The sequence below is a fragment of the Eurosta solidaginis genome, chromosome 1 (assembly GCF_040869045.1).
Source record: "Eurosta solidaginis isolate ZX-2024a chromosome 1, ASM4086904v1, whole genome shotgun sequence".
Taxonomy (NCBI): domain Eukaryota; kingdom Metazoa; phylum Arthropoda; class Insecta; order Diptera; family Tephritidae; genus Eurosta; species Eurosta solidaginis.
In genome coordinates, this window is record NC_090319.1 from 330,936,779 (window position 1) to 330,958,953 (window position 22,175).

The 22,175-nt window shown below is 35.8% G+C and overlaps 1 protein-coding gene across 4 annotated transcripts in view; it reads left to right on the top strand.

The window, feature by feature from the left end:
* LOC137237861 (mucin-2) overlaps positions 1–22,175 on the top strand; it is a 197,040-nt gene that overhangs the window by 80,001 nt on the left and 94,864 nt on the right. The gene's annotated exons all lie outside the window — the stretch shown is intronic.

Here is a 22,175-nt window from a genome sequence, read left to right on the forward strand (position 1 = left end):
CCGGAAGGTACCCCAAATGATCCCGAAAAAGTTCCGAAATTACCCTGATGGGATCCCGGACGGATCCCTAAAACCCTCCAGAAATGATGCCGAAAGGGTCCCCAAATGATCCCGTATTAGTCGAGAAAAAGTCCCGAAATGACCCCCGCGGGATCCCGGATGGATACCCAAAACCAACTAGTCTTTGGCACACACTGCTATATCGACTTCATGCCAGTTTTTAATATGTAATGAAAACACATTTGACACCAAATCGCCATGACGACAGTTATGTCAGTATTTGATGTCAGTGATATTGACATAGTGAAAACAAAGCATAAGGGTGCTTTCAAACTTTGCCAGTGAAATTATTGTTGCCACTCGTTGGTACTTTTCTAATGTTTTTCACCACGGGCCGAACCTCTTATTCCTTTTATAATATAATTCCTTGCAAAACTATTAATTTTGGACTTTTAATATATTTGGATCAAGATAAAAATTATTATCGGATTTTTATTACCTGAGTCCGATAGCACTAGTTAAACTCGGACTTTTAAAAATAAAAGTCCGGAAATAAAAGTTAAATCCGGACTTTTATTTTTTAAGGCCAAAATAACAAAGAAGAAACGGCTTACCCGAATTGAAAAAATTGGGTACCAATCGATTCTCCTGGATTCCTAAAATTCAAAACCTTATGGACTTTTGAAAATTTATGTTAATAATACTAGAAATTTATCATAAACAAACTAGATCGAAAATCTCGTAGTATAAATGGTGAACTCGCTGTGGATTTTTGCAATAAATTTCCTTCGAATACAACTATTAGAGTGAAAATTGGTAAACCGCATTATGCTATGATGGGAAAGCTTTCTAAAAAAAAATGGGCGTAATCGGTCAGTAGCCACGCCTCTCTGTATATAGAAATTTCCGCACACAACATGCGGTATTTGAGTATCTAAAGAAGCCACGTTATTTAAATTTGGCATATAAATTACTGACACATAATTTTTTTGGACAATGGGCAGGAACCGCCTACTTTCCAAATAAGATTTTTTGGACTTTCAAGGGCGATATCTCGTACATCCTTTGAGCTATGTTTTTGCAAATTGGTAAGCGAACTTCATATTTGTATTTGTGCATGCACATGCAAATACACATTTTTGATACATACATAGCTTGTAATATCACTGCACTGTTGTCACTAGTATTTACTAATTTCTTCGTTCAGTTTAGGCTAATTTCTCATAATTTAAGCCTGATATCTATACTAAAATTCAAAAAGACTACAGATATTAATACAGATTCTGAAATGTACGTAAAATACCTTTAAAGTAAGCCCAATATGATATTTTCCCTATAATTCTATCAGAAGCTATGAAGATTTTTTGGCCAAATCCTACATACATATGGCAAAATATCTATTTTGCAAAAGTGGGGGACTCGAAATCGGACTTAGAGCTATGGTGTCTTCAGCAATTTTTTTTTAGAATCATCTATAGATTACGTTTTTGCTATACTCCTGATGGAAAAAAATTTGACCCGCTCTAATATGTATGTATATTTATACCTTTCATGAAAATGAAATGGTATATTAACCATCAAATGCACACTCCGAAACCGTTGCGGCCTACATGGCCATAATTTTTTTCTGGGGTAACTTTGGCTCGAGAAAGACGAATCTGTTGTCAGATTTGCGATATATATATAATAGTTTAGCCACCAGATGAGGTCCAATGCAGGAGGCCTGAGGGCATCCCTGAGCGTATAGGTATACAAAAATTCAATACATTACACAAGTCTTTAAGAAAACTATTTTTATTTATTGTTAAATACAATACAAACAAGTAAGGAAGGCTAAGTTCGGGTGTAACCGAACATTACATACTCAGTTGAGAGCTATGGAGACAAAATAAGGGAAAATCATCTCGTAGTAAAATGAACCTAGGGTAACCCTGGAATGTGTTTGTATGACATGTGTATCAAATGGAAGGTATTAAAGAGTATTTTAAGAGGGAGTGGGCCATAGTTCTATAGGTGGACGCCATTTAGGGACATCGCCATAAAGGTGGATCAGGGTTGACTCTAGAATTTGTTTGTACGATATGGGCATCAAATGAAAGTGGGCCTAAGTTCTATAGGTGGACGCCTTTTCGAGATATCGCCATAAAGGTGGACAAGGGGTTACTTTAGAATTTGTTTGTACGATATGGGTATCAAATGAAAGGTGTTAATGAGTATTTGAAAAGGGAGTGGGCCTTAGTTCTATGGGTGGACGCCTTTTCGAGATGTCGCCATAAAGGTGGACCAGGGGTGACTCTAGAATTTGTTTGTACGATATGGGTATCATATGAAAGGTGTTAATGAGTATTTTAAAAGGGAGTGGGTCTTAGTTCTATAGGTGGAAGCCTTTTCGAGATATCGCCATAAAGGTGGATCAGGGTTGACTCTAGAATTTGTTTGTACGATATGGGTATCAAATGAAAAGTGTTAATGAGTATTATAAAAGGGAGTGGGCCTTAGTTCTATAGGTGGACGCCTTTTCGGAATATCGTTATAAAGGTGGACCAGGGGTGACTCTAGAATTTTTTTGTACGATATGGGTATCAAACGAATGGTGTTAATGAGTATTTTAAAAGGGAGTGGGTCATAAACCTGGACCAGGGATGACTCTAGAATGCGTTTGTACAATATGGGTATCAAACGAAAGGTGTTGATGACTATTTTAAAACGGAGTGGGCCTTAGTTCTATGGGTGGACGCCTTTTCGAGATATCGCCATAAAGGTGGACCAGGGCTGACTCTAGAATTTGTTTGTACGATATGGGTATCAAACGAAAGGTGATAATGAGTACTTTAAAAGGGAGTGGGCCTTAGTTCTATAGGTGGACGCCTTGTCGAGATATCGCCATAAAGGTGGACCAGGGTGACTCTCTAATGTGGTTGTACGATATGGGTATCAAATTAAAAGTATTAATGATGGTTTTAAAAAGGAGTGGTGGTAGTTGTATATGTGAAGGCGTTTTCGAGATATCGACCAAAATGTGGACCAGGGTGACCCAGAACATCATATGTCGGGTACCGCTAATTTATTTATATATGTAATACCACGAACAGTTATCCTTCCAAGATTCCAAGGGCTTTTGATTTCGCCCTGCAAAACTTTTTCATTTTCTTCTACTTAATATGGTAGGTGTCACACCCATTTTACAAAGTTTTTTTCTAAAGTTATATTTTGCGTCAACAGACCAATCTAATTACCATGTTTCATACCTTTTTTCGTATTTGGTATATTATTATGGCATTTTTTTCATTTTTATTAGTTTTCGATATCGAAAAAGTGGGCGTGGTCATAGTCGGATTTCGGCCATTTTTTAAACCAATATAAAGTGAGGTCAGATAAGTACGTGAACTGAGTTTAGTAATGATATATCGATTTTTGATGAAGTTATCGTGTTAAGGGCCGAGCGGAAGGACAGACGGTCGACTGTGTATAAAAACTGGGCGTGGCTTCAACCGATTTCGCCCTTTTTCACAGAAAACAGTTATCGTCCTAGAATGTAAGCCTCTACCAAATTTCACAAAGATTGGTAATGTTTTGTTCGACATATGGCATTAAAAGTATCCTAGACAAATTAAATGAAAAAGGGCGGAGCCACGCCCATTTTGAAAATTTCTTTATTTTTGTATTTTGTTGCACCATTATGTCAACATTCATCATTACTGGAGTTGAATGTTGACATAATTTACTTATATACTGTAAAGATATTAACTTTTCTTTTAAAATTTGATTTAAAAAAATTTTTTTTCAAAAAGTGGGCGTGGTCGTTCTTCGATTTTGCTAATTTTTATTAAGCGTACATATAGTAATAAGAGTAACGTTCCTGCCAAATTTCATCATGATATCTTCAACGACTGCCAAATTACAGCTTGCAAAACTTCTAAATTACCTTCTTTTAAAAGTGGGCGGGGCCACGCCCATTGTCCAAAATTTTACTAGTTTTCTATTCTGCGTCATAAGTTCAACTCACCTACCAAGTTTCATCGCTTTATCCGTATTTGGTAATGAACTAACGCACTTTTTCGATTTTTCGAAATTTTCGATATCGAAAAATTGGGCGTGGTTATAGTCCGATATCGTTCATTTTAAATAGCGATTTGAGATGAGTGCCCAGGAACCTACATACCAAATTTCATCAAGATACCTCAAAATTTACTCAAGTTATCGTGTTAACGGACGGACGGACGGACATGGCCCAATCGAATTTTTTTTCGATACTGATGATTTTGATATATGGAAGTCTATATCTATCTCGATTCCTTCATACCTGTACAACCAACCGTTATCCAATCAAAGTTAATATACTCTGTGAGCTCTGCTCAACTGAGTATAAAAATGTATGTAATAATAGTAGATAAATTAAAGCTATTGTTTAGTGTGATATATGTAAGTCGAAGCAATTCTTAGTTACACTGCAGCATAAATGTACTTGGCATTTACTACAAACGCATTCGGTTTGTGATGTTTTGCAACACTTGCATTTTCTTTTACCCTCTGGTTTAGACAACCATTTAGGCATTTGGTATAACCCATCAAAACGTACATCTGCTACTGGATGCTGAGCTCGTTTCCCAAGGTGCTTGACTGCTCTGGGTCCTCTTGTATAGTAGATGGCCTACCAAAAGGTCTTTTTTTTATATATGCACAAAGTGCTGCAGCCAATTTTATACGAAACTCAGGCAGCGATTGTAAGTGCTCTTCTGCTTTTGGACGTGATGGATCTTTTTGACATATCAACAAGATGGAAAAAAATACGAGTCATAACATCACGAGATATCAATATTATCTTATATCTACCCATTAATCCATCCATTAAGCAGCACCGCACATGTGCTCATTATACTCACTGATTATCTGTGGACAATCAACTTCGACATATTTTTTCTCCTGTCTATTGTATCTTAAAGTTTTCACTATCTCTGGCACGCAAGGGCTTCTTGAAAGTGGAGTGATTCCTACGTATCTAGATACTAACCGAACGCATCTTGTATCTTTCCAAAGCACTATTGATAAATCTATGCCATATGCTGTGCCAACGTACTCAGTGGAATAACCTCTAGTTGCTTTTGTAACTTCCAGATCTCTATCCAACGGTAACTTGCAATTAGGCACTCTATTTGCACGAACTTTACCTAGCGCATAAATACCACGTGCACGAAGGTACGCGAGTGTGCTGTAAAACTCCCTGGGCCTAAAGTAACATATGGACCTTCTTTTTGGTCAAGTAAAGGGGATCGCGGCCTTTTTCGACTGACTATTACTATTTCGGGTACTGTATTGTTTTGATTGAATCGATGTTGTTGGTATTTTGGCATTTGTTGCTATTTGTGGGGTATCTAAAAATTTCGATGACACTCCAAGCAAACTGCTATCCAGAGAAATGTTAGCATCTTGAATAAATTTACTACTTGTTTCTACTAAATTCATAGTATTCAAACATTCATCTATATTTTCTGGTGTTATGTGTAATCCGGATCATTAACTGAGTCGTCGTCTTCGAAGTCACTGTCATCTGATCCAATTACTGAATCCATCAAATCCCTTATCTGATCATCACTTATTAAGTTCAAGTCAAATTTTTTTTCTCTCATCCAAGGATCAGTCTCCTATTTTGCGTCTTTTCCCCTCTTGTACGCGCCGTTTATATCAATTAGATATAGTTTCAACATTATCTGCCATGACTATATCACAGTTAAAAAAAATAATAAGGAAATATTCACTTATTCAATCCAAAAAGAAAAAAAAAAATGTATTCTTGGTTTCACAAAGCTGCCCACACGCACAATTACAAAACTTTCCAAAATTTACACAGTATGTTTCTTATTCCATTTCTGATACTGCACCTACAAAACTTTATACTTACGAAAATCGTTAAGAAAAATTAAACCCAGGATAAAAGTTATAAATAGGTTTTATTGATTTTTTTAAAACAACGCACTTCACTTGAACATTTTCCTTGTGTATTTTACGACTTATAACACTCGACTGACAATAACTGCGCAAGATCTCACAATAACTCGCCCCATTTGATTTCTTTTTGTTGGTGGACATGTGCACGAAGGCTACATATAATAAATGGTACGAAATACATCTGTATTTTCAAATTAACGGACTCTGAAAACGAGTGCCCTGAGGCACTCTTATGCATTAGAGCGTTAACTTTGGCACGAATCTCAAAATTGTAAGTCCTTAAAGGAAAATAGATAGACCCACCATTAAGTATACCGAAATAATCAAGATGAAGAGCTGAGTTGATTTAGCGATGTCCGTCTGTCCGTCTGTCTGTCTGTCTGTTTGTATGCAAACTAGTCCCTCAATTTTTGAGATATCTTGATAAAATTTGGTGAGCAGGTGTATTTAGTTGTACGATTAGACGTTTGTCGGCCCACTATAGCATATATCCTCCATACAACCGATTTTTCAGAAAAAGAGGATTTTTGTCATATCTTCCTCAATTTATCAGATTGAAGCTTCAAACATCATCATATGCTTTCGTATTTTGCACATATTGTTGTCTAAAAAAAATGGATTAGATCGGTCTATATATAGTATATATCCCCCACAACCGATTGTTCAGATAAGAAACTTTTCGTAATTACTGTCCCATTTCAAGAGCTAGGCTTCAAATTTCAACGAATGCTTACGTATATAGCATATATTGTTGTCTGAAAAAATCATAGAAATCGGTGGTATATATAGTATATACATATCTCATTCAACCGATTGTTCATATAAGAAAGTTTTCGCAATATCTGCCCCATTTTAACAGCTATAAGCGTCAAATTTCACCAGTTGCTTACGTATATAGCATATATTATTGTATGAAAAAATCCTAGAGATCGGGGTTATATATAGTATATATATGATGGTATATATAGTATATATTGTGACGAATATTAGTGACACTAAGTGATACTCACATCGCTAATCTGATACTAAGTAAATAAAGCCACAACAACAATAAAGCAAGCAGTCACTTATATTTACATAAACGAATCAATCATTATGTCTACACATATGTACGTACACGCAGCGAAGAGAAACGCACAAACACATTCATATATCTTATCTGAGATGCTCACAAAATTGTGCAATAATTTGTGCAAGTATCACTCACATATACACGCGCATCTGTAGTTATAGCTGGAAATTTATAGCTGGTGAACGAGTAAATTCTCGAAATAGAAGCGCCTAGAAGAATGCGAACGGGACATTACAGAGTATAAAAGGAGGTAAAGCTGATAATCAGCAATGAGTTTGATTTAAGCACGCTATCTGTCGAGAAGTAGTAGTATTGTGAAGTACTTGAATAAAGGCCATCTTGCATTATTGAATAGTGGAGTTATTTATTCAACAGTTTAGTGATTCGAACGTTAGTAGAAGGTTGCAAATAAGAGGAATTTCAGTAAATTCGTTACAATATATATAGTATATATATATTTTTTCGCAATTTCAGCACCATTTTAAGAGCTAGAAACTTCAAACTTCACCAAATACTTACGTTTACGTCATATATTGTTGAAATGCGTGATTCGTAGTCATAGTTTTTACATGCAGACCACAAAAAACGTGAAACTTTGCATCCTCACACAAAGTACCTACCTATTTTTCTACTCAGTTGAGCAGAGCTCACAGAGTATATTAACTTTGATTGGATAACGGTTGGTTGTACAGGTATAAAGGAATCGAGATAGATATAGACTTCCATATATCAAAATCATCAGTATCGAAAAAAAATTTCATTGAGCCATGTCCGTCCGTCTGTCCGTTAACATGATAACTTGAGTAAATTTTGAGGTATCTTGATGAAATTTGGTATGTAGATTCCTGGGCACTCATCTCAGATCGCTATTTAAAATGAACGATATCGGACTATAACCACGCCCACTTTTTCGATATCGAAAATTTCGAAAAACCGAAAAATTGCGATAATTCATTGCCAAAGGCGGTTAAAGCGATGAAACTTGGTAGATGGGTTGACGTTATGACGCAGAATAGAAAATTAGTAAGATTTTGGACAATGGGCGTGGCACCGCCCACTTTTACAAGAAGGTAATTTAAAAGTTTTGCAAGCTGTAATTTGGCAGTCGTTAAAGATATGATGATGAAATTTGGCAGGAACGTTACTACTATTACTATATATGTGCTAAATAAAAATTAGCAAAATTGGATGAAGAACACGCCCACTTTTTAAAAAAAAAAATTTTTTAATTCAAATTTTAACAAAAAATTTAATATCTTTACTGTATATAAGTAAATTAAGTCAAAATTCAACTCCAGTAATGATATGATGCAACAAAATACAAAAATAAAAGAAAATTTCAAAATGGGCGTGGCTCCGCCCATTTTCATTTAGTTTGTCTAGAATACTTTTAATGCCATAAGTCGAACAAAAATTTACCAATCCTTCTCAAATTTGGTAGGTAGACTCTATGACGGTAACTGTTCTCTGTGAAAATGGGCGAAATCGGTGGAAGCCACGCCCAGTTTTTATACACAGTCCACCGTCTGTCCTTCCGCTCGGCCGTTATCACAATAATTTGAGCAAAAACCGATATATCTTTACTAAACTTAGCCCACGTACTTATCTGAACTCACTTCATCTTGGTATAAAAAATGGCCGAAATCCGACCATAACCACGCCCACTTTATCGATATAGAAAATTACGAAAAATTAAAAAAATGCCATAATTCTATACCAAATACGAAAAAAGGGATGAAACATAGTAACTGGATTGGTTTATTGACGCAAAATATAACTTTGGAAAAAATTTTGTAAAATGGGTGTGACACCTACCATATTAAGCAGAAGAAAATGAAAAAGTTCTACAAGCCGAAATCAACAGCCCTTGGAATCTTGGCAGGAATACTGTTAGTGGTATTGCATATATAAATAAATTAGCAGTACCCGACAGATGATTTTCTGGATCACCTGGTCCACATTTTGGTCGATATCGCGAGAACGCCTTCACATATACATCTAAGGGCCACTCGCTTTTAAAACCCTCATTAATACCTTTAATTTGATATCCATATCGTACAAACATTCTAGAGTCACCCCTGGCCCACCCTAATGGCGATATCTCGAAAAGGCGTCCACCTATAGACCTCATGTTCACTCCCTCTTAAAATGCTCAGTAACACCTTTCGTTTGATACCCATATCGTACAAACATTCTAGAGTCACCCCTGGCCCACCCTAATGGCGATATCTCGAAAAGGCGTCCACCTATAGACCTAATGTTCACTCCCTCTTAAAATGCTCAGTAACACCTTTCGTTTGATACCCATATCGTACAAACATTCTAGAGTCACCCCTGGCCCACCCTAATGGCGATATCTCGAAAAGGCGTCCACCTATAGACCTAATGCCCACTCCCTCTTAAAATGCTCAGTAACACCTTTCGTTTGATACCCATATCGTACAAACATTCTAGAGTCACCCTTGGTCCACCTTTATGGCGATATCTCGAAAAGGCGTCCACCTATAGACCTAATGCCCACTCCCTCTTAAAATGCTCAGTAACACCTTTCGTTTGATACCCATATCGTACAAACATTCTAGAGTCACCCTTGGTCCACCTTTATGGCGATATCTCGAAAAGGCGTCCACCTATAGAACTAAGGATTACTCCCTTTTAATATACTCATTACCACCTTTCATTTGATTGATACCCATATCGTACAAACACATTCTAGAGTCACCCGTGGCCCACCCTAATGGCGATATCTCGAAAAGGCGTCCACCTATAGACCTAATGCCCACTCCCTTTTAAAATGCTCAGTAACACCTTTCGTTTGATACCCATATCGTACAAACATTCTAGAGTCACCCCTGGCCCACCCTAATGGCGATATCTCGAAAAGACGTCCACCTATAGACCTAATGCCCACTCCCTCTTAAAATGCTCAGTAACACCTTTCGTTTGATACCCATATCATCGTACAAACACATTCTAGAGTCACCCCTGGCCCACCCTAATGACGATATCTCGAAAAGGCGTCCACCTATAGACCTCATGCCCACTCCCTCTTAAAATGCTCAGTAACACCTTTCGTTTGATACCCATATCGTACAAACATTCTAGAGTCACCCCTGGCCCACCCTAATGACGATATCTCGAAAAGGCGTCCACCTATAGACCTCATGCCCACTCCCTCTTAAAATGCTCAGTAACACCTTTCATTTGATTCCCATATCGTACAAACACATTCTAGCGACACCCCTGGTCCACCTTTATGGCGATATCTCGAAAGGGCGTCCACCTATGGAACTAAGGATCACTCCTTTTCAAAATACTCATTAACAGCTTTCATTTGATACCCATATCGTACAAACATATTCTAGAGTCACCCCTGGTCCACCTTTATGGCGATTTCTCGAAAAGGCGTTCACCTATAGAACTAAAGCCCATTCCCTTTTAAAATACTCATTACCACCTTTCATTTGATACCCATATCGTACAAACACATTCTAGAGTTACCCCTGGTCCACCTTAATGGCGATATCTCGAAAAGGCGTCCACCGATAGACCTAAGGCCCACTCCCTCTTAAAATGCTCAGTAACACCTTTCATTTGATACCCATCTCGTACAAACAAATTCTAGAGTCAGCCCTAGTCCACCTTTATGGCGATATCCCTAAATGGCGTCCATCCATAGAACTATGGCCTACTCTCTCTTAAAATACTCTTTAATACCTTCTATTTGATACACATGTCATACAACCACATTCCAGGGTTACCCTAGGTTCATTTTCCTACATGGTGATTTTCCTTATTTTGTCTCCATAGCTCTCAACTGAGTATGTAATGTTCGGTTACACCCGAACTTAGCCTTCCTTACTTGTTTATTTTATATTTATCTTAAAAATCGTTTAGGTATGTACATCTGTTCACTATATATTTCTTATCCTATACATCCGATTATTTGGAGATTACGAACGGGATAAGATTATTGTTCAGCCCCATTCATGAAAGGTATGAAGTCTTCGGCATAGCCGAAGACAGTCCCGTCCTTACTTGTTTTTCTTTGACATCAACCTATAATTTCGCAATAGTAAACTATTGCTGTTGTTGTATTATTTTTTAAACTATAAAAAGTGTTTGGTCATAATGAAAGTATTGCTATGACATAGATACTCGTATGCTCTGCTCGCTGACATGCAATTTTAGCTGGTTCATTGAATTCTCAATGTTGTCGCTCTGTAAATATACTATACTATATGTTATATAAATTTGATTTTTTGTATGTTTCACAGCTATAGTTTTTCATGTTTACTTTTTCAATATAGAGCAGCATAACAGGAAAACGCTTCTCGGTTATTCTTTACACACATTTCTTTATCTCACAATTGTTATTTTTTATCGCATTTTATGAGTCTACACACTTTTAGGCCCGGTTTTTCAGTAAATATTCAACTCAGTTTGACGTTAATGTACGCTTAAACTTACCCTGCAGTTTTTCAGTGTACTTTGACTGAAGTTTAAGCTGAGTTTAAGCAGTCGATCTGGCAGGGTTAAACTCTAGTTAACCTATCGCTGATTTGCGTTCGTTCGAAATGGCGTCGAATATACCCAACAAGCATTTGGGCTTGAGTACTATTAGAGCTCATTGTGATAACTAGCATAGCTCTAAAAAATCAAAAGTTATTACGAAACACTGGCTCAACTTGAGAGTCATAGTGTACTCAGCAAAAGAGGGAATTTTTTATAAAGCGAAAAATGCTATTACTTAAGTTGAAAAAAATTATAGTTCCCAACTTGTGGTTCCTTGACTGTACTCAAGTGTAAGATTCCAATACTACAGTCGTTTGACGAAAATAAAATAAAATAAAACATATATAGAATTTATTTTTGATAAATTACGCCTCAATATTGCTAACAATCAGGTGTTTATTTCTCACAATAAATATCTGTTGGCTTTGGTGGTTCCACCTTGGAAATTTTTTTTCAAATTCACCTCAACTCGATATCCAATGTAAGATATACACTGGAGAAACGTGTTGATTATTCATCTGAGAATTATACATTTCTCAAATCTCTCAACGGTTGGATAATAGTTTCAAAATGCTTATGACGTTGGAGATCAGCTCTAGAACTATCTGGTTTAAGAATAACTTAATAATGATGGTGGATATTACTTCCGAAACTAGATATATATTTCGCTGGAGAAATATCTTTTAAATGTTTGTTGGGTAAGCAAAATCCAGCTGTTTTCGTATCTACAAATTATCTAGATAATAACAAACCAATGTTGCCGTACAAAAAAGCCTTGCCCAAAGGCAGCCTTACACCGTGACTGAAAAACTGCTCAGTAGTTAAACTGGAATTTAAATTTGACTTTGAGTTTAGGCAAACTTAGTTTAAGCTTAGCTTAACCAACTAATGAAAACCCGGGCCGTAGTCAAACAAACTAAGCACCTTTGTATTAGTAATACTATGCAGCAAACTAAAATATGTATGTATTTTGGTAGCTTTGGGATAGTTACCATTTTTTATATGCCTGGGAGGTTTCCCCGTACTTTTTATACACAGCTGAGCAGAGCTCACAGAGTATATTAACTTTGTTCGCATAACTGTAATCCGTAACGCCATAAACTAATTGAGATAGGTATAGACTTCTATATATCAAAATGATCTGGGCGAAAAAAGAAATTCATTTAGCCATGTGCGTCCGTCCGTCCGTAAACACGATAACTTGAGTAAATATTTAGGTATCTTGATGAAATTTGGAATGTATGTTCCTGGGCACTCATCTCAGATCGCTATTTAAAATGAACGAAATCGGACTACAACCACGCCCACTTTTTCGATATCGAAATTTTCGAAAAACCGAAAAAGTGCGATAATTCATTACCAAAGACGGATAAAGCCATGAAACTTGGTAGGTGCATTGACCTTATGACGCAAAATAGAAATTTGGACAATGAGCTTGGAACCGCCCACTTTTAAAAGAAGGTAATTTAAAAGTTTTGCAAGCTGTAATTTGGCAGTCGTTGAAGATATCATGATGAAAGTTGGCAGGCACGTTACTCCTATTACTATAGGTGTGCTAAATAAAAATTAGCGAAATCGGACGACGAACACGCCCACTTAAAAAAAAAAATTTTTTTAAGTCAAATTTTAACAGAAAATTTAATGTCTTTACAGTATATAAGTAATATATGTCAACATTCAACTGCAGTAATGATATGGTGAAACAAAATACAAAAATTAAAGAAAATTTCAAAATGGGCGTGGCTCCGCCCTTTTTAATTTAATTCGTCTAGAATACTTTTAATGCCATAAGTCGAACAAAAATTTACCAATCCATGTGAAATTTGGTAGGGGCCTAGATTCTATGACGATAACTGTTTTCTGTGAAAATGGGCGAAATCGGTTAAAGCCACGCCCAGTTTTTATACACAATCGACCGTCTGTCCTTCCGCTCGGCCGTTAACACGATAACTTGAACAAAAATGGATATATCTTTACTAAACTTAGTTCACGTACTTATCTGAACTCACTTTATCTTGGTATAAAAAATAGCCGAAATCCCACTATGACCACGCCCACTTTTTCGACATCGAAAATTACGAAAAATGAAAAAAATGCCATAATTCTATACCAAATATGAAAAAAGAGATGAAACATGGTAATTGGATTGGTTTATTGACGCAAAATATAACTGTAGAAAAAACTTTGTAAAATGGGTGTGACACCTAAATTAGCGGTACCCGACAAGTGATGTTCTGGGTCACCCTGGTTCACATTTTGGTCGATATCTCGAAAACGCCTTCACATATATAACTAAGGGCCACTCCCTTTTAAAACCCTTATTAATACCTTTAATATGATACTCATATCGTAGAAACGCATTCTAGTCACCCCTGGTCCACCTTAATGCGATATCTCGAAAAGGCATCCACCTATAGAACTAAGGTCCACCACGTTTTAAATAATCATTAACACCTTTCATTTGATACCCATATCGTACAAACACATTCTAGAGTCACCCTGGACCACCTTTATGGCGATATCCCGAAATGGCGCCCACCTATAGAACTATGGCCCACTCTCTTTTAAAATACTCTTTAATACCTTCCATTTGATAACCATTTCATACAAACACATTCCAGAGTTACCCTAGGTTCATTTTCCTACATGGTGATTTTCCCTTATTTGTCTCCAAAGCTCTCAGCTGAGTATGTAATGTTAAGTTACACCCGAACGTAGCCTTCCATACTTGTTGCAATAAATTTCTTTCGAATACAACTATTAGAGTGAAAATTGGTAAACCGCATTCTGCTATGATGGGAAAGCTTTCTAAAAAAAAAATGGGCGTAATCGGTCAGTAGCCACGCCTCTTTCTGTATATAGAAATTTCCGCACACAACATACGGTATTTGAGTATCTAAAGAAGCCACGTTATTTAAATTTGGCATATAAATTACTGACATTGCATATAGTTGATCCACATAATTTTTTTGGACAATGGGCGTGCCACCGCCTACTTTCCAAATATGGTTTTTTGGACTTTCAAGTCCGATAACTCGTACATCCTTTGAACTATGTTTTTGCAAATTGGTAAGCGAACTTCATATTTGTATTTGTGTATGCCGACAGAAAAATTTTAAAATCGAATTAAAGTCCCACCCACTTGTATATAAAAATATCGAAAATACACATTTTTGATACATACATAGCTCGTAATATCACTGCAGCTATTGAGAATAGGAATCTCAAGTTAAGCAATAAATATTAACTCTCGATGCCCCCAAATAATATATAAAAAAATCTGGATAACGGTGTGTCATTACTGCAATTTAATTCTAATTCTTGAAGAAAATTTTTCTAAGCGGGGTCGCCCCTCGGCAGTGTCTGGCAAGCGCTCCGATTGTATTTCTGCCATGAAAAGCTCTCAGTGAAAACTCATCTGCCTTGCAGATGCCGTTCGGAGTCGGCATAAAACATGTAGGTCCCGTCCGGCCAATTTGTAGGGAAGAATCAAGAGGAGCACGACGCAAATTGGAAGAGAAGCTCGGCCTTAGATCTCTTCGGAGGTTATCGCGCCTTACATTTATTTTTTTTTTTTAATTCTAATTCTTGTTTTATTAAAATTGTTATCAACATATTGGTACGAATGTATTCCTTACTCTTTACATGTCTGGTAGATACACAATTCAACGAATGTGCATTATATAAATTTGTAATACGAATCATATTCGTATTCATGAATATTATTATTTTACTTATATATATGTACCAATAGATCACATAGTTAGTTCGCGAACAAATATAACTTAACAAGTGCGGTATGTGTGCTTTTCCGTATTTAATCTGGTTTTATGGCAGTATACAATAGATCACATAATTAGTTTGCGAACAAATATAACTTAATAAGTGCGGTATGTGTGCTTTTCCGTATTTAATCTGGTTTTATGGCAGTATACAATAGATCACTTAATTAGTTTGCGAACAAATATAACTTAATAAGTGCGGTATGTGTGCTTTTCCGTATTTAATCTGGTTTTATGGCAGTATACAATAGATCACATAATTAGTTTGCGAACAAATATAACTTAACAAGTGGCTTTTCCGTATTTAATCTGGTTTTATGGCAGTATACAATAGATCACATAATTAGTTTGCGAACAAATATAACTTAATAAGTGCGGTATGTGTGCTTTTCCGTATTTAATCTAGTTTTATGGCAGTATACAATAGATCACATAATTAGTTTGCGAACAAATATAACTTAATTAGTGCGGTATGTGTGCTTTTCCGTATTTAATCTGGTTTTATGACAGTAAACAATAGATCACTTAATTAGTTTGCGAACAAATATAACTTAATAAGTGCGGTATGTGTGCTTTTCCGTATTTAATCTGGTTTTATGGCAGTATACAATAGATCACATAGTTAGTTTGTGAACAAATATAACTTAATAAGTGGGGTATGTGTGCTTTTCCGTATTTAATCTGGTTTTGTGGCAGTATACAATAGATCAAATAATTAGTTTGCGAACAAATATAACTTAACAAGTGCGGTATGTGTGCTTTTCCGTATTTAATCTGGTTTTATGGCAGTATACAATAGATCACATAATTAGTTTGCGAATAAATATAACTTAATAAGTGCGGTATGTGTGCTTTTCCGTATTTAATCTAGTTTTATGGCAGTATACAATATATCACATAATTAGTTTGCGAACAAATATAACTTAATAAGTGCGGTATGTGTGCTTTTCCGTATTTAATCTGGTTTTGTGGCAGTATACAATAGATCAAATAATTAGTTTGCGAACAAATATAACTTAACAAGTGCGGTATGTGTGCTTTTCCGTATTTAATCTGGTTTTATGGCAGTATACAATAGATCACTTAATTAGTTTGCGAACAAATATAACTTAATAAGTGCGGTATGTGTGCTTTTCCGTATTTAATCTAGTTTTATGGCAGTATACAATAGATCACATAATTAGTTTGCGAACAAATATAACTTAATAAGTGCGGTATGTGTGCTTTTCCGTATTTAATCTGGTTTTATGGCAGTATACAATAGATCTCATAATTAGTTTGCGAACAAATATAACTTAATAAGTGCGGTATGTGTGCTTTTCCGTATTTAATCTGGTTTTATGGCAGTATACAATAGATCACATAATTAGTTTGCGAACAAATATAACTTAATAAGTGCGGTATGTGTGCTTTTCCGTATTTAATCTGGTTTTATGGCAGTATACAATAGATCACTTAGTTAGTTTGCAAACAAATATAACTTAATAAGTGCGGTATGTGTGCGTTTCCGTATTTAATCTGGTTTTATGGCAGTATACAATAGATCACATAATTAGTTTGCGAACAAATATAACTTAATAAGTGCGGTATGTGTGCTTTTCCGTATTTAATCTGGTTTTATGGCAGTATACAATAGATCACATAATTAGTTTGCGAACAAATATAACTTAATAAGTGCGGTATGTGTGCTTTTCCGTATTTAATCTAGTTTTATGGCAGTATACAATATATCACATAATTAGTTTGCGAACAAATATAACTTAATAAGTGCGGTATGTGTGCTTTTCCGTATTTAATCTGGTTTTGTGGCAGTATACAATAGATCAAATAATTAGTTTGCGAACAAATATAACTTAACAAGTGCGGTATGTGTGCTTTTCCGTATTTAATCTGGTTTTATGGCAGTATACAATAGATCACTTAATTAGTTTGCGAACAAATATAACTTAATAAGTGCGGTATGTGTGCTTTTCCGTATTTAATCTAGTTTTATGGCAGTATACAATAGATCACATAATTAGTTTGCGAACAAATATAACTTAATAAGTGCGGTATGTGTGCTTTTCCGTATTTAATCTGGTTTTATGGCAGTATACAATAGATCTCATAATTAGTTTGCGAACAAATATAACTTAATAAGTGCGGTATGTGTGCTTTTCCGTATTTAATCTGGTTTTATGGCAGTATACAATAGATCACATAATTAGTTTGCGAACAAATATAACTTAACAAGTGCGGTATATGTGCTTTTCCGTATTTAATCTGGTTTTATGGCAGTATACAATAGATCACATAATTAGTTTGCGAACAAATATAACTTAATAAGTGCGGTATGTGTGCTTTTCCGTATTTAATCTGGTTTTATGGCAGTATACAATAGATCACATAATTAGTTTGCGAACAAATATAACTTAATAAGTGCGGTATGTGTGCTTTTACGTATTTAATCTGGTTTTATGGCAGTATACAATAGGTCACTTAATTAGTTTGCGAACAAATATAACTTAATAAGTGCGGTATGTGTGCTTTTCCGTATTTAATCTGGTTTTATGGCAGTATACAATAGATCACTTAATTAGTTTGCGAACAAATATAACTTAATAAGTGCGGTATGTGTGCTTTTCCGTATTTAATCTGGTTTTATGGCAGTATACAATAGATCACATAATTAGTTTGCGAACAAATATAACTTAATAAGTGCGGTATGTGTGCTTTTACGTATTTAATCTGGTTTTATGGCAGTATACAATAGGTCACTTAATTAGTTTGCGAACAAATATAACTTAATAAGTGCGGTATGTGTGCTTTTCCGTATTTAATCTGGTTTTATGGCAGTATACAATAGATCACTTAATTAGTTTGCGAACAAATATAACTTAATAAGTGCGGTATGTGTGCTTTTCCGTATTTAATCTGGTTTTATGGCAGTATACAATAGATCACTTAATTAGTTTGCGAACAAATATAACTTAATAAGTGCGGTATGTGTGCTTTTCCATATTTTATCTGGTTTTATGGCAGTATACAATAGATCACATAGTTAGTTTGTGAACAAATATAACTTAATAAGTGGGGTATGTGTGCTTTTCCGTATTTAATCTGGTTTTATGGCAGTATACAATAGATCACATAATTAGTTTGCGAACAAATATAACTTAACGAGAGCAGTATGTGTGCTTTTCCGTATTTAATATGGTTTTATGGCAGTATACAATATATCACATAATTAGTTTGCGAACAAATATAACTTAATAAGTACGATATGTGTGCTTTTCCGTATTTAATCTGGTTTTATGGCAGTATACAATAGATCACATAATTAGTTTGCGAACAAATATAACTTAACGAGAGCAGTATGTGTGCTTTTCCGTATTTAATATGGTTTTATGGCAGTATACAATAGATCACATAATTAGTTTGCCAACAAATATAACTTAATAAGTACGGTATGTGTGCTTTTCCATATTTTATCTGGTTTTATGGCAGTATACAATAGATCACATAATTAGTTTGCGAACAAATATAACTTAACGAGAGCAGTATGTGTGCTTTTCCGTATTTAATATGGTTTTTTTACTTGGTCATCTATTTTAACAATTTTCTAACATTTTCATTGAAATTTGTGTGTATACGATCGCCAGTTTGTGTTCCAATGAAAGTGGAACGGAACGTGTACGTTCAGCCACTCGTCACGTATGTTCCGATCCAAAATTACGATCGAAGTAGTACGTTCACGTATGTCATAATCCGAAAATCATATTTTTACGTGACGAGTTATACGATCACGTATGTTACGATTTGGCCCCAGATTTTGACTATTTGAACGGACATATTTTGTTATTGTACAGATGAGCCAACCATATAGTTGAACCATGGATCACAGGTAATGTTTGCCTGAAATCTCCAGCCAATAAAATCATGGCACCTCCAAAGACTGTTTGGCTTCAAAGTTCTATCAAGTGCTTGCAATGATTTCTTGTGTGCCATAGTACACTCATCCCATACGATGAGCTTACATACTTTAAGAACTTTTGCCATTCCAGAAGTTTTCGAAATTGGTATCGTTATCAGTGTTCGGACTTGAAAATTTTGATTAGTGGTAGATTTTCCAAAAAATAGTGGTAGATTTGAGAAAAAAGTGCTGGATTTCAGTTATATTTTAAATATCTTGATTTAATGAATAACCACTTTTTTTCATATACACATATAGATAGGTGTACGTTGTAGTTTTGTACTAAAAAACTAAAGAAAAAGAGGTAATATGGTGATCGGAGCTAAGCTAGAGGTTATTTTGAGTTTTATAAAACCGTTCAACTGAAAAAGAAAGAAAGTGTTTCTATCGGAACCCGCCTATGGAAGCAGAGGTAGAGGGCGGCCCCACTCCGTTGGAAGGACCAGGTGGAAAACGATTTAAACTCCCTTGGTGTGACCAGTTGGCGCCGGTTGGCAGAAAGAAGGAGCGACTGGTGCGCTTTGTTGTAACCGTTTAGACGGTTAAGCGCCAATTAAGTAAGTAAGTAAGTAAAACCGTTCAACTGCATTGATTTTCTTCCCGAATAATTGTGGAAAAAATAAGGTTTTTTCAGAAAACTTCTATAAAAATCTACCACCTATGTTTAAGCTTGCGTGGTAGAACTTATATTTCAGTAAAAAAAGGTGTAATATCTGCCATTTTAGTGATAGAATTCCGAACACTGCTCACAGTTGAACTGCATACAAATTAACGGAACATAAGCGTCGTTTGGATAACAAATCCAAAGCAGTATGAATGTTCAGCCAGCAACGAAATGTGACATACGTTTGTGTATTTGTGCTGAAGCATCTCTCATAAACAGTGTACAAACCTCGTTGTTTATGTTTAAGGCCGCGGCACATGACATTTTTCATATAGATGCGTCTAACACAAGCGTATGCATTCAAATAACATCGCCAGAATCAACCAAGATGTAGCGTTTGTAAATATTAAGGAACTTCAGACTTGGCAATTGAAGTTTATTACGCCTTCCCCATTCACATACAAAATTTCGCGAACCACTGTTGTAAACATTCTCCCTATACAACAAAAATACTTGCTAACATATTTGGTGTCGTGTTCGATTGTTATATTGCAGTTTTTAATTGCGAAAAATGTTAGAAAATTTACCAACCAGAGGGAAAAATAATTTCACTTGCAAAGTGTGCTAACACCCTTAGCCAAAGCAAATGTCAAATTCTTCTTCTTATGATTTACTTGGAACAAAATTGGGTAGTTGGCTACTTTTCAATATCAGATGGCGCCAGTGTCGCTCATTCTACCGTTCTCCATAAAAATACGTGCAATCTACTCATAATGCATAAGCTTGTGTTAAACTCATCTATATGAAAAACTGCTTATGTGTCGGACCTATTACTCTCCTTCGAAAAAAATGTGCAACTTAGCAGCATGACACAAATCGAAGAATTCGTATATTTATTAAAAAAATGTTGTACACATGAAATGATTTCAAGACGCTCGTCACCCATGGAAAAATTACCACTCATCAGCAGAGCTTCCTTTTGATACCCATATTGAAGTACTCATTAATAGCTTCCATTTGATACCCATAATGTAAAAACACATCCTAAGGTTATTCTGATCCACGTTTTGGGCAATATCTCGAGACCCTAGTCACCCAGATGTATGAAAATTACCCTCTGCTAAAGAACTCACCAACAGCTTTCATTTGATATCCATATTGTATAAACACATTCTAGGGGTATCTCGGTCCACGTTTTGGCCTATATATCGAGACCCTAGTCACCCAGGTGTACGAAAAATTATCATGTACTACAGCATTCATCAACACCTTTCATTTGATATCCATATTGTATAAACACACTCTTGGGGTACCCGGGTCCACACTTTGGCCTATATCGCGAGACCCTAGTCACCTAGGAGTAGGAAAAGTACCCATTTTAAAGTACTCATCCAAAGCTTCCATTTGATACCCATATTATACAAACACATCGTAGGGTTATCCGGGTCCACGGCTTGACCTATATCTCAAGACCCTAGACAGTTTAAACAAATTTTTTTTTGCTAAAAACCTTCTCCTTTTTGATCGCTATAATATGAGAAAAGAACGAATAAAATCGGCCTCGTATCGGCCCCAATACAATAGATCACATAGTTAGATTGCGAACAAATATAACTTAATAAGTGCGGTATGTTTGCTTTTCCGTATTTAATCTGGTTTTATGGCAGTATACAATAGATCACATAATTAGTATGCGAACAAGTATAACTTAATAAGTGGGGTATGTGTGCTTTTCCGTATTTAATCTGGTTTTATGGCAGTATACAATAGATCACTTAATTAGTTTGCGAACAAATATAACTTAATGAATGCGGTATGTGTGCTTTTCCGTATTTAATCTGGTTTTATGGCAGTATATAATAGATCACATAATTAGATTGCGAACAAATATAACTTAACTAGCAGACCCGGCAGACGTTGTTCTGCCCTAAATTTGGCCTATCTGCATACATTTTAATAAGCTTTTTCCGTCTAACTGTGCCCTACCCTTCTACACTTTTTCCTAATCTTTTCATTCACTCCTCCCTCGTCTTTTTCGCTTCATCTTCATCTTCGCCTCATTCTATCTCTTTCTCAGTCTCCTTCTCTCTTTCTCTTCTCTCAAGTTGTTCTCCTTCTTCTTCATCTCTTATTGCCAGTCCCAGAGGGTGGTATGTATTTTGTTCCAGTCCCATTCCGAGTCTCAGTCCCAGTCCCACTCCGAGTCTCAATCTCAGTCCCAGTCCTAATCCCAGTCCCAGTCCGTCTCTGGTATACTTCCCGGAAAAAAGCATCGTAAATACTAATATAGGCAAATTTATATAC